Source organism: Marmota flaviventris, chromosome 3 (genome assembly GCF_047511675.1).
Source record: "Marmota flaviventris isolate mMarFla1 chromosome 3, mMarFla1.hap1, whole genome shotgun sequence".
Lineage (NCBI taxonomy): Eukaryota > Metazoa > Chordata > Mammalia > Rodentia > Sciuridae > Marmota > Marmota flaviventris.
The window spans coordinates 36,776,268-36,791,521 of NC_092500.1; the positions used below are offsets into that span (position 1 = coordinate 36,776,268).

General features: G+C 34.2%; 1 protein-coding gene across 1 annotated transcript in view; it reads right to left on the reverse strand.

The window, feature by feature from the left end:
• Mettl25 (methyltransferase like 25) overlaps nt 1-15,254 on the reverse strand; it is a 107,807-nt gene that overhangs the window by 70,166 nt on the left and 22,387 nt on the right. The gene's annotated exons all lie outside the window — the stretch shown is intronic.

The following is a 15,254-nucleotide window of genomic DNA, read 5'->3' on the forward strand; positions in this document are numbered from 1 at the left end:
TCAGTGGTAGAGTGCTCGCCTTGCATGTGTGAGGCACTGGGTTTGATCCTCAGCACCACATAAAAATAAAAAAATAAAGGTATCGTGTTCATCTACAACTAAAATAAAATTTTTAAAAAAGACAAATATGGGAACATTAGTTAATCTTGGGAAAATGAATATTCTATAAAGAACTGTAAAAAACAGTTTCTAATATTTCTTGTTCTCTTAGGGACTACTGGCTCATAACAAAAATATTTAAAAGCAGTTTTTAAAACATATGGCATAAATTCAGTATTCATAATGACGCATAAAGCTTTGAGGTATTTTTGAAAACTGGCATTCACAACAGACCACCTCTATGGTCTACCACAGCAGTTTTAGGTAAACATGTAAAACACATTGTTTACATAGTAAATATCAACATAAAAAGCTGCAGTATATGTACTAGAATTTTCTACTATACTATATTGGACTATTAATAACTCAAATTTACATCCCAAAGGGTAACACTACCCCAATTCAAACTTAAAAACAGCTGTGCAAATAAAGTAAGGGTAAGGGGCATGTGTATAAGATATGAAGAGAGGGAAACGTGACATAGTTGGCCATTCAGGGATAAAACTCCATGGAAGCGAGTGCTTGATATATGACAGGAAATACACTAATATCATGCACATAAACCATTTACTTTGTCAGTTATTTTTATATAATGATCAAACTACATAGGGACATTTTTCTATTTTAGTAAATTCTAGGACCATACAAAATATATTGCATATGTAAAATAAAGCTACATTCATATTTCATTTATCACAATAGTGACTCCTAAATAGTCCAGAACAAATTGTTTGGCATTGTCTGCCTCTGTACAAACACACTCACACACCATACACCCCCGCACACACACCGTTACCTATACCTTACATTTGTTTATCAATAAAAAGTAAGCTATCAAAATTCTAATGGCACCCATAATAATTATCTTGGACACTCCTTGCTGATTTAGATTTTTTTTCCTCCTTGAACTTATTTAGCCTATAACCCTTACCTTCATTCCATATTTACAACCCAGCTTTCTGCCCTCCTAGATTTGTGTTTGGTTTCCCAAGGTTTCTGTCTGAACTCTATAATTCACGGATTTTATTCTGAGGTACTTATTGGAGCTCTCTGCACTTTGACTTTGATGTACACTGCTGGGCCATTTGGGGTTCAACTTTTGCTTTGGATTTACAAACTGGCTTCAGAGTAGAGCCCATCTAACTGTGCATGGGAGAAGGTGAAATAAATGTGTATTATCTTGAGCATATTTCTATAAATCCTACAGAATTCTACATGTCTTCTTAAATAATTATTATAAATACATTATTTTCAAACATGCAATTCATTAGAATGCCTGTGGACCTTCTTTTTTTGTTTTTTTTTTTTTAATTTTTAATAGATTTTTAAAAAATAAATGACAGTGGAATGCATTACAATCTTATTACACATATACAGCACAATTTTTCATATCTCTGGTTGTATATAAAGTATGTTCACACAAATTTGTGTCTTCATACATGTACTTTGGATAATAATATCCATCACATTCCACCATCCTTGCTAACTCCCTGTCCCCTCCCTTCTCCTGCCACCCCTCTGCCCAAGTCCGAATGTTTTCTCTGATATAAGGAGGCTGATTCATTGTGGGATAGGGAGGGGGAGCATGAGAGGAATGAAGCTTCTTAAAAATATTCAAGTCTTGACCAGCCTATACGGGACTAGGCTCACAGTAGGCCCGGGTCCACCCCACCAATGGCAGATACCCACCAGAGCTCAGGCTCAGGCACAGGACTGCCTCCTCAACCAGCAGACCACCCAGAAGCTCAGGCCCCACTGAGATATGCCCAACTAACATATGCAGGACCCAGACCCAGGGTAGGTCCCAGTTCACTAACCGACCCCTCCCCCACAACCTGGGAGCTCAAGCCTAACTCACTTCCATCTTGGGATACTGCAGACATCCTAAAGACAGTGTAAGGCCAACCCTTTCAGCCCCATCTCTGTAAGACATTGCATCCATCTTGGGGTACATCCACTATTATCTCGAGTTACCTTGGCTATTGCCGCCACCATGTTTAGTTGCAGTATCATACAATGAGGGACACCAGCAAAGTCTGAAAGCCCAACATCAAGGTGAGGTACAGACAATCTGCATGGGTACTAAAAGAATTTAAGGAAGAAACTGTAATATCTCAGAAGATCCACACTGCAAGAAAGGAAGACACACAGACAACATGAATAAACAAGGGAGGAAAGATCCCCAGAACAAACCAGGATACTATAATAAGAGAATCCATGGACAGTGAAATTGATGAAATGCAGAGAAGTTCAGAAGGTTCATAACTAAAATAATCTGTGAATTAAAGAATGAGCTAAATGAGCAAATACAGGCAAAAGTTGATTACTCCAACATAGAAGTAAGAGAGCAAATACAGGTAGCAAAAGATTAATTCAAGAAACAGAGACTCTGATAAAAACCAGTCAGAAATCCTTGAAATGAAGGAAACAATAAACCAAATAAAAAAGACAAAAGAAAGCATAACCAACAGACAAGATCACTTGGAAGAAAACAACAGATAATGAAGACAAAGTATACAATCTAGAAAATAAAGTTGATCACACAGTAAAGATACTAATAAACTATGACCAGAATATCCAAGAATCATGGGACAGCATAAAAAGACCAAATCTAAGAGTTATTGGGATAGAGGAATGCACAGTGTTTCATACCAAAGAAATGCACAGTCTCTTCAATGAGATAATATCAGAAAATTTCTCAAGCATGAAGAATGAATAGGAAAACCTAATACAAGATGCTTATAGGACAGCAAATGTACAAAATTACAACAGATCTACACCAAGGCATATTATAATGAAAACGCCTAGCATACAGAATAAGAATAGAATCTTAAAAGCTCCAAGAGAGGAATCAGATCACATATAGGGGGAGACCAATTCATATCTCAGCAGATTTTTCAACCCAGACCCTCAAAGCCAGGAGATCATGGAACAACATATACTAAGCTCTGAAAGAAAAATGCATGCCAACCAAGAATCTTATATCCAGCAAAATTAAGCTTTAGATTTGATGATGAAATAAAAACCTTCCATAATAAACAAAAGTTAAATTTAGAACTAGAAAGCCTGAACTACAGAACATCCTCGGTAAAATATTCCAAAAAGAGGAAATAAAAAACAATGATGAAAATCAGCAGAGGGAGGGATTATACTAAAGGAAAAACTAATCAGAGGAGAAACCAAGTCATTTTAAATGCCAACAATAAACAAAAATGACTGGGAATACTAATCATGTCTCAATAATAACCCTGAATGTTAATGGCCTAAACTCACCAATCAAAAGACATAGACTAGTAGAATGGATCACAAACAAACAAAAAAATCGATCCAACAATATGCTGCCTCCAAGAGACTCATCTCATAGGAAAAGATATCTAAAGACTGAAGGTGAAAGGTTGGGAAAAATCATACCATTCACATGGACTGTGGAAGCAAGCAGGGGTTTTTATCCTCATACCAAATAAAGCTAAAGTTAATCAAAAGGGATAAAGAAAGACAATACACACTGCTCAAGGGAACTATACACCAACAAGAGTTAACAATTATATATGCCCCAAACAATGGATAATCTACATTCATCAAACTCTTCTCAAATTCAATAGTCAAATAGACCACAACACAATAATTTTGGGTGATTTTAACACACCTCTTTCACCACTGGATAGATCTTCTAAACAAAGATGAAAAAAAGAAATTCCAGAACTCAATAATACAACCAATAACTTAGACTTTACTTGACACACATAGAATATTTCATCCTTTAATGAGCAAATATACTTTCTTCTCAGCAGCACATGGGTTCTTCTTTAAAACAGACCATATATTATGCCACAAAGCAACTCTTTTGAAATATACAAAAGTAGAGATACTACCCTGCATTCTATCAGATCATAATGGATGGAAATTAAAAATCAACAATAAAATGAGAAATAAAAGTTACTCCAACACCTGGAGACTAAATAATATGCTACTGAATGAACAATGGGTTGCAGAAGACATCAAGGAGGAGATTTAAAAAATTTTAGAGATTAATGAGAACACAGATCCAACATATTGAAATCTCTGGGACACTATGAAGGTAGTTTTAAGAGGAAAATTCATTGCATGAAGTTCATTCCTTAAAAGAAAAAAAGTCAACAAATAAATGACTTAACATTATATCTCAAAGCCCTAGAAAAAGAACAAATCTATAGTAAAAGCAAAAGAATACAGGAGATAATTAAAGTCAGAGCTGAAATCAATGAAATTGAAACAAAAGAAACAATTTAAAAAATTGACAAAAAAGTTGTTTTTTAAAAAAATAAATGAAATTGACAGTCCCTTAGCCATGCTAATGAAGAAAGTGAGAGAGAAAACTCAAATTACTAACATGTGATGAAAAAGGAAATATCACAACAGATACTACAGAAATACAGAAGGTAATTAGAAATTATTTTGAAAACTTGTATTCCAATAAAATAGAAAACATCAAAGGCATCAACAAATTTCTAGAGTTATATGATTTGCCCAAATTGAATCAGGATGATATACATAATTTAAACACATCAATTTCAAGAGATGAAATAGAACACACCATCAGACGACTACCAACAAGAAAAGCCCAGGACCAGATGGATACACAGCTGAATTCTACAAGACCTTTAAAGAAGAACTAATACCAATACTCTTTAATTTATTTCAGGAAATAGAAAAGAGGGAGCACTTTTAAACTCATTCTATGAGGCCAATGTCATCCTGATTCCAAAACCAGGCAAAAACACATCAGAAAAAGAAAACTTCATACCAATATCTCTAATGAATATAGATGCAGAAATTCTCAATAAAGTTCTGGCAAATCAAATATAAAAATGTATCAAAAGATAGTATACCATGATCAAGTGGGGTTCATTCCAGGGATGCAATATTGGTTGAACATATGGAAATCAATAAATGTACTTCATCAATTCAGTAGACTTAAATATAAGAACCATATGATCATCTTAATAGATGATGAAAAAGCATTCAACAAAATACAGCACTCCTTCATGTTCAAAATACTAGAAAAACTAGGGATAACAGGAATATATCTCAACATTGTAAAAGTTATCTATGCTAAGTCCAGGCCAACATCATTCTAAATGGAAAAATATTAAAAGCATTCCCTCTAAAAACTGGAACAAGACAGGGATGCTCTCTTTCACTACTACTATTTAACATAGTTCTTAAAACACTGGCTAGAGCATTTAGATGAAAGAAATTAAAGGGATACACATAAGAAAAGAAGAATTCAAATTAGAACCATTTGCCGGCGAAATGATTCTACCCCTAGAAGAACCAAAAAATTCCACCAGAAAACTTCTAGAACTAGTAAATGAATTCAGAAAAGTAGCAGGATACAAATATCAACACCCAAAAATCAGAGGCATTTCTGTATACCAGTGATAAATCCTATGAAAGGGAAACAAGAAAAACTACCCCATTTACAATAGAATCAATCAATCAATCAATCAATCAATCAATCAATAAAACACTTAGGAATCAACTTAATGAAAAAGGTGAAAGATCTATATAATGAAAACTATAAAACGCTAAAGAAAGAAATTAAAGAAGACCTTACAAGATGGAAAAATCTACCTTGTTCTTGGATAGGCAGAATTAATAGTGTCAAAATGACTATACTACCAAAAGCACTATACAGATTTAATGCAATTCCAATCAAAATCCCAATGAAGTAGAAAAAGAAGTAGAAGTAGAAAAAGCAGTCATGAAATTCATCTGGAAAAATAAGAGACCCAGAGTAGCTAAAGCAATCCTTAGCAAGAAGAGCGAAGCAGGTGGCATCACTATACCAGACCATAAACTATACTACAGAGCCATAGTAACAAAAACAGCATGGTATTGGCACCAAAATAGACTGGTATAACAATGTTACAGAATAGAGGACACAGACAAACCCACATAATTACAGTAATCTTATATTTGACAAAGGCACCAAAAACGTACATTGAAGAAAAGATAGCCTATTCAATAAATGGTGCTGGGGCAATTAAAATCCATATGCAACACAATGAAATTTAACCCCTATCTCTCACCATGCACAAAACTCAACTGAAAGTGGATTAAGGCCCTAGGAATCAAAGCAGAGACCTTGCACCTAATGGAAAAAAAAGTAGGCCCAAATCTCCACCATATTGGATTAGGCCCCAACTTCCGTAGTGAGACTCCTATAGCACAAGAGTAAATATCAAGAATTAATAAATGGGATGGATTCAAACTAAGAAGTTTCTTCTCAGCCAAAAGAAACAATCAGTGAGCTGAATAGAGAGTCTACTAATTGGGAACAAATTCTTACCACACGCACATTAAATAGAGCACTAATCTCTAGAATATATAAAGAACTCAAAAACCTTAACACCAAAAACACAAATAACCTAATCAATAAATGGGCCAAGGAACTGAACAGACACTTCTCAGGATACGATATACAATCAATCAATAAATGTATGAAAAATGTTCAACATCTCTAGCAATTAGAGAAATGCAAATCAAAACTAAGATTTCATCTCACTCCAGTCAGAATGGCATCTATTAAGAATACAAACAACAATAAGTGTTGGCAAGGATGTGGGGGAAAAGGCACACTCATACATTGCTGGTCGGACTGCAATTGGTGCAGCCAATACGGAAAACAGTTTGGAGAATCCTTGGAAAACTGGGAATGGAACCACCATTTGACCCAGCCACTCCACTCCTCGGTCTAAACCCAAAGGACTTAAAATCAGCATACTATAGGGACACAGCCACATCAATGTTTATAGCAGCACAATTCACCATAGCTAAACTGTGGAGCCAAACTAAATGCTCTTCTGTTGATGAATGGACAGACGATGTGGTAATATATACACAATGGAATATTATTCAGCATTAAAATAGAATAAAATTATAGCATCTGCAGGTAAATGGATGGAGCTGGAGAATATAATGCTAAGTGAAGTTAGCCAATCTCACAAAACCAAATGCCGAATATTTCTCTGATTTAAGGATGCCAATTCATAATATGCTGTGGGGAGGGGAAGAATTAAATGAACTCTAGATAGGGCAAAGGGGAAAAGGGGAGGAGATAAAGAAAGGGGGAATAAGGGTAGGAAATATGGCGGAATGTGATGGTCATCATTACCGCAAGTACACGTATGAAGACACAAAGGATGTGACTCTACTTTGTGTACAACCAGAGATATGAAAAATTGTGCTATATATGTGTAATATGAATTGTGATGCATTCTGTTGTCATATATAACAAATTAAAATTGAAAAAAACTAATAAATTCAGTAAAGATATAGAATACAAAATCAACATACAAAAATCAGTAACATTTCTGTACATTTACAATGAACACCTGAAAAAGAAATCAAGAAGACAATTTTATTTAGGACAGCTACAAACAAAGTAAAATATTAGGAATAAATTTATCCGAGAAGATGAAGTAGCTATACACTGAAAACTGTAACACATTGATAAAATAAACCAAAAAGACACAAATAAGTGGAATGATATCCCATTTTCATGTACTGGAAGAATTCACATTGTTAAAATATTTATATTGCCCAAAGCAATCTACAGATTCAGTGCAATCCCTATCAAAATTCCATGATATTTTTATAGACATAGAAAAAGAAATCCATAAATTCATATAGAATCACAAAGGTTTCTGAGTAATCAAAACAGTCTAAGGGCTGGGGCTTGGGCTGAGTGGTAGCGCACTTGCCTGGCATGTTTGAGGCGCTGGGTTTGCTTCTCAGCACCACATATAAATAAATTAACAAATGAAATAAAGGTCAATCAACAACTAAGAAAATATTAAAGAAAGAAAAAAGCAACCTTAAGCAAAAAGACCAAAACTAGAGGCACCGCACCACCTGCTTTCCAAATCTATTATAAAGCTGTAATAATCAAATAGGATGGTGCTGGGGGGAAAAAGACACATAGGCAATAACACATATGACATAGCAGAGAAGTAAATCCATACATTATTTATGTTTTTGACAAAAATGTCAATAATATAAAATGGGATAAAGACAGTCTCTTCAATAAATGGTACTGGGGAAACTGAATTTCTTAAAATGAAATTGGACCCATACCTTACCACATCCACAAAAACAACACAAAATGGACAAATGACTTAAAAGAAAGACTTGAAATTATAAAACAACCAGACGAAAACATAAGGAGAAAGCTTTCTGACATTGATCTAGACAAAGGTGATTTTTGGACATGACCTCAAAAGTATAGGCAATGAAGCAGAAATAGACAAATGGGGCTACATCAAACTAAAAGGCTTCTTTACCGCAAAGAAAACAATCAATAGAATGATAGGCAATCTATAGAATGGGAGAAAATATTCACAAATCAAACATCTGATAAAGGATTAATTCTAAAGTATGAAAGGAATTCACAGTATTCAATGGCAAAAAAATACAATGAATAAAAAATTGGCAAAGGACCTGGAAAGACTTTTTTAAAAGAAGATATACACATGGCCAGAAGGTTTAGAAAAAAATGCTCTACATCATTAGTCATCAGGGAAATGCAAAATTGAAAGCACACAGTATCACCTATATCTATTCAAATAGCTTTTATTAAAAAGATGAAAGATAGCAAAAGTTGACAAGAATGTAGAGAAAAGGGAAGCCTTGTATACTGTTAGTGGAACTGACAATTGGTACAATCATTATGAAAAAAAGTATTGAGGTTCCTCAGAAAATTAAAAATATAACTATTATCACATAATATAGCAATCCCACTACTGGATATATATCCGAAATACATAAAATGAGTGTCTAAGAGATATCTGCACTCTTATAATCATTGTAGCACTGTTCACAATAGCCAAGAAATAAAACTGGCTTAAGTGTCAATCAACAGATGAACGGATAAAGAAAATGCAGACATAGGTTATTGTTCAACCTTTATAAAGAAGTAAATCTTGTCATTTGTGACAATATAGATGAACCTGAAGAACATAATGTTAAGTGAAATAAACCAGGCACAAAAAGACAAATACCATAAGATGTCACTTATAGGTGAAATATATATATTTTAAAAAGTCAAACTCTTAGAAACAGATGGTAAGATGGCAATTACTCAAGGTTTGCAGGGAATTAGGGGGATATTGGTCAAATGATACAAAATTTCAGATACAAAGAATAAGTTCAAGAGATCTTGCTGGCTATGGTAGCACACACTTGTAATCACAGCAGCTTGGGAGGCTGAGATAGAAGGCTTGTGAGTTCAAAGCCAGCCTCGACAATGGCAAGGTTGTAAGCAACTCAATGAGACCCTGTTTTAAAATAAAATACAAAATATGGCTGGGGATGTGGCTCAGTGGTTGGGTGTAATTGAGTTCAATCCTGGTTCATGCCCTCCCCGCAAAAAAGAAGAGATCTATTGTACATCATGACTACTATAGCTGATAACAATACCTATATACTTGAAAATTTCTAAGAGAGTAAGTTTTAAGTGTTATCACCACAAAACAACAACAACAACAAAAACTACACAAGTACTATAGTTTGGAACTAGAGTATCCCCTAAAAGAACATATGTTAAAAAGTCTTAGTCTCCAGCCTGTGGTGCTATTGGGAGGTGGTGGAAGCTTTAAGAGGTGGGGCCTAGTAGGAGGAAGTTAGGTCACTGGAGGCATGCCCTTGAAGGGAACACTAGGGCCTTGGCCCCTTCCTGTCTCTCTCTGTGCTTCCTGGCTGCCATGAGGTGAACAGACTTCCTCTGCCACACATTTCCACCATGTTACTGCCTTGCCAAGGCCCCAAAGAAATTGGGTCAAAGAATAATGAATTAAAACCTCTGAAACTGTGAATCAAAATAAATCTTTCTTTCTTATAAGTTGATTATGTCAGGTCTTTTGTTACAGTGACAAAAATTGACTAACAGTAAGGTATTGTACATGTTCAATAGCTTGATTTGTAGTCCTTCTACAATGTATACATGTATCAAAACATGATGTACTCTATAAATACATACAATACTGTTTATTAGTTAAAAAATAAATTTAAAAAAAAAAAACAAAAATTCAAGTCTTACATCTAGAAATTACATTTCAGGTCAGAAGGTCCATGGCACACTAAAAGGGTCACATTTGATTTAGCTAGACAGCAAGAGTTGAGAAACACTGTTAAAAATTTGCAGAAATGAGTATCTTCTTTTTTTTTTTCTCTCTAGCAAAGATGAGAAGAATAGAGATGGGATGTGGTAAAGAACAGAGTAAGTTACCTCTCCAGCTGGCTTCCCCACCTCCTCCCAATTGGCTTTTAAGATGAGAAAATATGGCAGTCCAGAGCTAGGCAAAACCACATCATGAACAAAGTTTGCTTTTATTTTTCCTATTTGTTTTTTCTACATTTTCCTCTTCTCTCAATTTCCAAAGTATCTGAGGGTAAACTCGTTGCACACGTTTCCACCCATTTCATTATATTTCTCCACACTGTTTCCTCCTGCTTATCCTTTGTATTTCTAACACACAAAACACCAATCCTCTGTTCATTTCAGGTATATATGAGGAAAGACAGCAAGACTAAGATATTACATTTGCTTTCCCCCACTGGAGCCTACCATTATCTATTTGATAATCTCAATGATTCCTTGTGGATATTTTGTTTTGTGTGTGGGGGGTGGGTACCAGGGATTGAACCCAGGGGCACTCTACCACTGAGCCACATCTCCAGACCTATTTTGTATTTTATTTAGAGATAGGATCTCACTGAGTTGCTTAGGATGGCTCTGAACTCATAACCCTCCTGTCTCAGCTTCCGCAGCCTCTGGGATTATAGGCATACACCACTGCGCCTGGCTCCTTGTGGATATTTTTGATTGGAAGATGTTACCATGAATTGGCTATGCCTACAGGGAGGGAAAATGAAGAGTTTATAGCTACCAGTCTGTGTTCTAAACACACTTTTCAAGACTTCTTTTTATCTGAATCCTGAGACCAAAAATGTCCTATTAACTCACAGTGAACAATGGTTAACTTCTACTATAGTAAGGAATGGCAAAATTGCCTTTAGCCAGGTAGGATCAAAGACCAATTCTCAAGAATATGTTAACAGAGGCTTCCATTTCTAGTGTGCAAAAATTTGGAAGTATTTTGTTTAACTAATTTACTCAGAATATTCCAAAGAATATCTTGTAAATTACTGAGCTCTAATAAGTCAACTAAGTGAACCAAGAAGAGGTGGTGGGGAAACAGGTTATAACATAAACTGAAATGAAAAAGGATGCCTCATTTGCTCTACAAATTGTGCCTTTTTTTAGAATTGAATATTAGGATTATCACTGTCTGTGAGAAAGATATGAGGAAAAATACAACAGGAAAAAAGAGAGTTACAAAATAAATAATTAATATGAAAGTCAAGAGAAGGAAATTTGACTCGAAACACTTATTACCCCACGTCTTTATTTACTGAGCTATATGCTCCTCTGCGATAAAACGACACTGATATAATATCTTAAGAGCATTTACTACACTATTTTGAAACTAATGTCTGAGGATAAGATGACAAAGATAAACTCTGGTGCCATATTTTGTGATCTCTAAATTTTACATTGAACCCATCATCTGTTCACTAAATTTTGATTTATTAAGAGTACCACTCAGCCATAAAGAAGAACAAAATTAAAGCATTTGCCAGTAAATCGAACTGGGAAGTGTCATGCTAAGTCTAATAAGCCCATCCCCCAAAACCAAAGGCCAAATGTTCTCTCTGATGTGTGGATGCTAACACACAATAAGGGATAGGGGAGGGTGGAGAACTGAAATTCACTGGATTAGACAAAGGGGAATGAAGGGAACAGAGAGAGGATGGGAATAGGAAAGATAGTAGAATGAATTGGACATAACTTTCCTACATTCATATATGAATACATGACTATTGTAACTCCACATCACGTTCAACTACAAGAATGGGATCCTAATTAGAATCAGTTATACTCCATGTATGTATAATATATCAAAATACATTCTATTGTTATGTACATTTAAAAAAGAACAAAGAAAATTTAAAAAAAGAAAAGAACTCAGTACTATGGCTATCCACGGGGAGCAAAAAAACACAATAAAGAGTACCACTTTAGGCAAATATTAACTTTTAGGACTAAATAAATATAGTGTATAAAATAATCTTGGGATCATTAAAAAGACTAAGTGAACATTTTCTGTACTGATGGAAAGATCACCAAATATATTATGTGAGATCATGGATAAGTAAGATACTGGAAAAGTTTATATATTTGTTTCCCTAAAACATAAGAATATAGAATGTGTATGTGTGTATATATACTATATCCTGGGAAGGTTAGGGGGTAAGAAGTTTGTATTTTCATTCTTTTCTGTTATTTGTATTTTTCTTGTCTAAATAATTTTTTACATTTTTTTTCTTTTGGGTAAGTTACTAGCAAGTATTACCTGGTTCCTAGAATGAAGAACTTAAAAAATAAACAAAAAGGTTTTCTGAGATAAAGATATGTTTCTGTATCACCAACACTTAGAATAGTACACAGTTGGCATTCAATGAATGTTTACTGGGTTAAGATCTGCTTGTCATCTATTTAGTTTCTAATATTTCCCGAAGTATTGACTTTTAATGAGCCCCTCTTCAATTTCCCTTTATCATATAAAAAGTGCCAAATACAATCCCTTAAAAATAGTAGTAGTAAATATAAGTTTATTCACTTCAATCATATTCTCTCTTACTTGTATGAAATGCAACTGCCAAGGTAGGGAACAGTGATTTTTTTTCTTTATTCATATTTTTAATTGGTAAATTATAGTAGTATATAATGATAAAATTTATTGTAATATATTCAGATGTGCACACAATATAACAATATAATTTAGCCAACATCAATCCCTAGTACTTTCTCCCTCCCTCCTGCCTCCCATCCTCCTGGTCCCTTTCTTCTATTGATCTTGTTATGATTTTCATGAGATACCTGCCCTCTTTCTTCTCTTTCTTCCTCTCAGCTTCCATATATGAGAAAAAACATAATGACCCTTGACCTGAGTTTGGTTTATTTGACTTAACATATGGTCTCTACCTTTATCCATTTTCCTGCAAATTACATAATTTTACTTTTAGTTGAATAAAGCTCTATTGTAGTAACTTATTTTCAATGATCTATTCAATACCCATCATACAAACAATCTCCATCAATGATGTTTAAGTTAAACATGACTGGTTAATGTGCTTAGTTTGGAAGACACAAAAGTGTATAAATATGCTATAGGCTCATCTATAAACTTAAGTGTCTATACACTGAAGGCTCATCAATTTATCAAATCGTTCCTTGGTAGGAAAGAAATGGAAGTGACAAAATATGTGGGTATACCAACCTTCCTTTTTCCTTTCAGGCTTTTCAAAGGAACTCTTTATCTAACCTGTCCTATTTAAATTCATTTTAATTAGAATATGTGGTCAATGAATACTTCTTAACTGTTTAACGCAATAATCTACTAGAAAAGGTACCTGAAGAGTGATTTAAAATAGATTGGCAAAGGAGTAATGTCTTAATTTTCTTCAATCCCGGCAAGGAGCTTTTGCCAATAGCTTTATGAATAGGATTGAACAACAAGATACCAATGAAAAATGCACCACTGCTGATACCTTCCAGTTGCCATAAAATAGTGATTTTCACCTTAACTGGACTCTTTACATATTTGACAAATATCAGAAGAAATAAAATTATCATATCCTACAACTACACAATGAACTTTGATTTAAACAAGTTAGGAAAGGAACATCTCAGATCAGCTTGACTGGCTCTAGGAATCACTCCAAAAGGAAAATAAGGTGGGGACAGTGGAGAAAATAGTGTGCAAGAGTGGAGTACATTGCTCAAAAAAAGAGGATCTCATTCTTAGTGGGGAAGTACTGAGGCTAAGTCTGAGACCTGAAAGTACAGAACTGGCTGCTAAGGTCCAGAAGGACCAGTGATGGCAGTTTAAAGAAGATATTGCCTGAAGAGCAGAGAACGGCATCTTGGAAGAAGGCATCCTTAGGAGTAATGATGATGAACGGAAAGAAGGAAGCAGGCAGCTGAAACTAAAGACCCTAAAATGTAGGAGGATATCTCTGAATTTAGAAACAAGAAACATTTACCTCTGCCTCTAAATTGGGCCAATATTAAATTGCATTTCATTGTACGACAGATTAGAAAGCACATGAACAAAGACCCAAATAATATACTCCAGAAGCCAATGCTTATCTATCTAGAGTTGTTTAATATTACTGATTAAGAAAACTATTACACATTTAATATTTAAAAAGCTACAGAACTGTGATTTCATTCAAGATTTTTCTCCTTTATTTCCTTTAGGAAAGATACATAAAAATACTGTAAGGTATCAGAGTATATAATTTAATAGAAACATTTTCTTATTCTATTTTTAAGTTTACTTTTTTCCTCTAATAGTCATATTGAATATTTTTGTACTTAGCTTAGCACTCATATATTTTCCATATAAATTAAGCAATAGCTAACTTTTTGCCAATTGTTTTTTCTTTCATTCTATCTTTTTGTATTCATAATTTTAATTTTAGGCATCTTTCCTATAAGATACTTTTCAAAACCTGGACAAAGTAATTCTAATTCAATTAACTCTATTTCATAAAACATTCTGCCACTTCCAAAGATGGTTTCACTTAGTCTTACTTCAATAGACTTCTATAATTATTACTTGAACCTCTTGGACCTGACTAAATGAAAATAATGAAAATTTCACATTCAACTGGGTTTTAATATTAAGAATAAGAATAAATAATATCATCCTTATGTACACAACTTTCTGACCTAAAAATTCATTGAACTAATATAAAAGAGAACTGCTAATATTAATAGACTAACCATGTAATCTGAAGCTTCAGTTCTGAACACATATTTTATGGAGAAATTTAACATATAAAATGTACCAATCAGGAACTCTGGATGAAGGGCTATGAGGTGCTTCAAATTCCCCAACCTATTTTGTACTTTGCTCTGCAGGCATCTAAATCCAGGGAGCATAATTTGAGTACAATTATTTTAATGCAAGCAGTCTTGTAGTTTCCTAAAATCCTGGTGGGCTAACTCTTCAACTATTATTTTATTTTAGAATATCAATATTCCT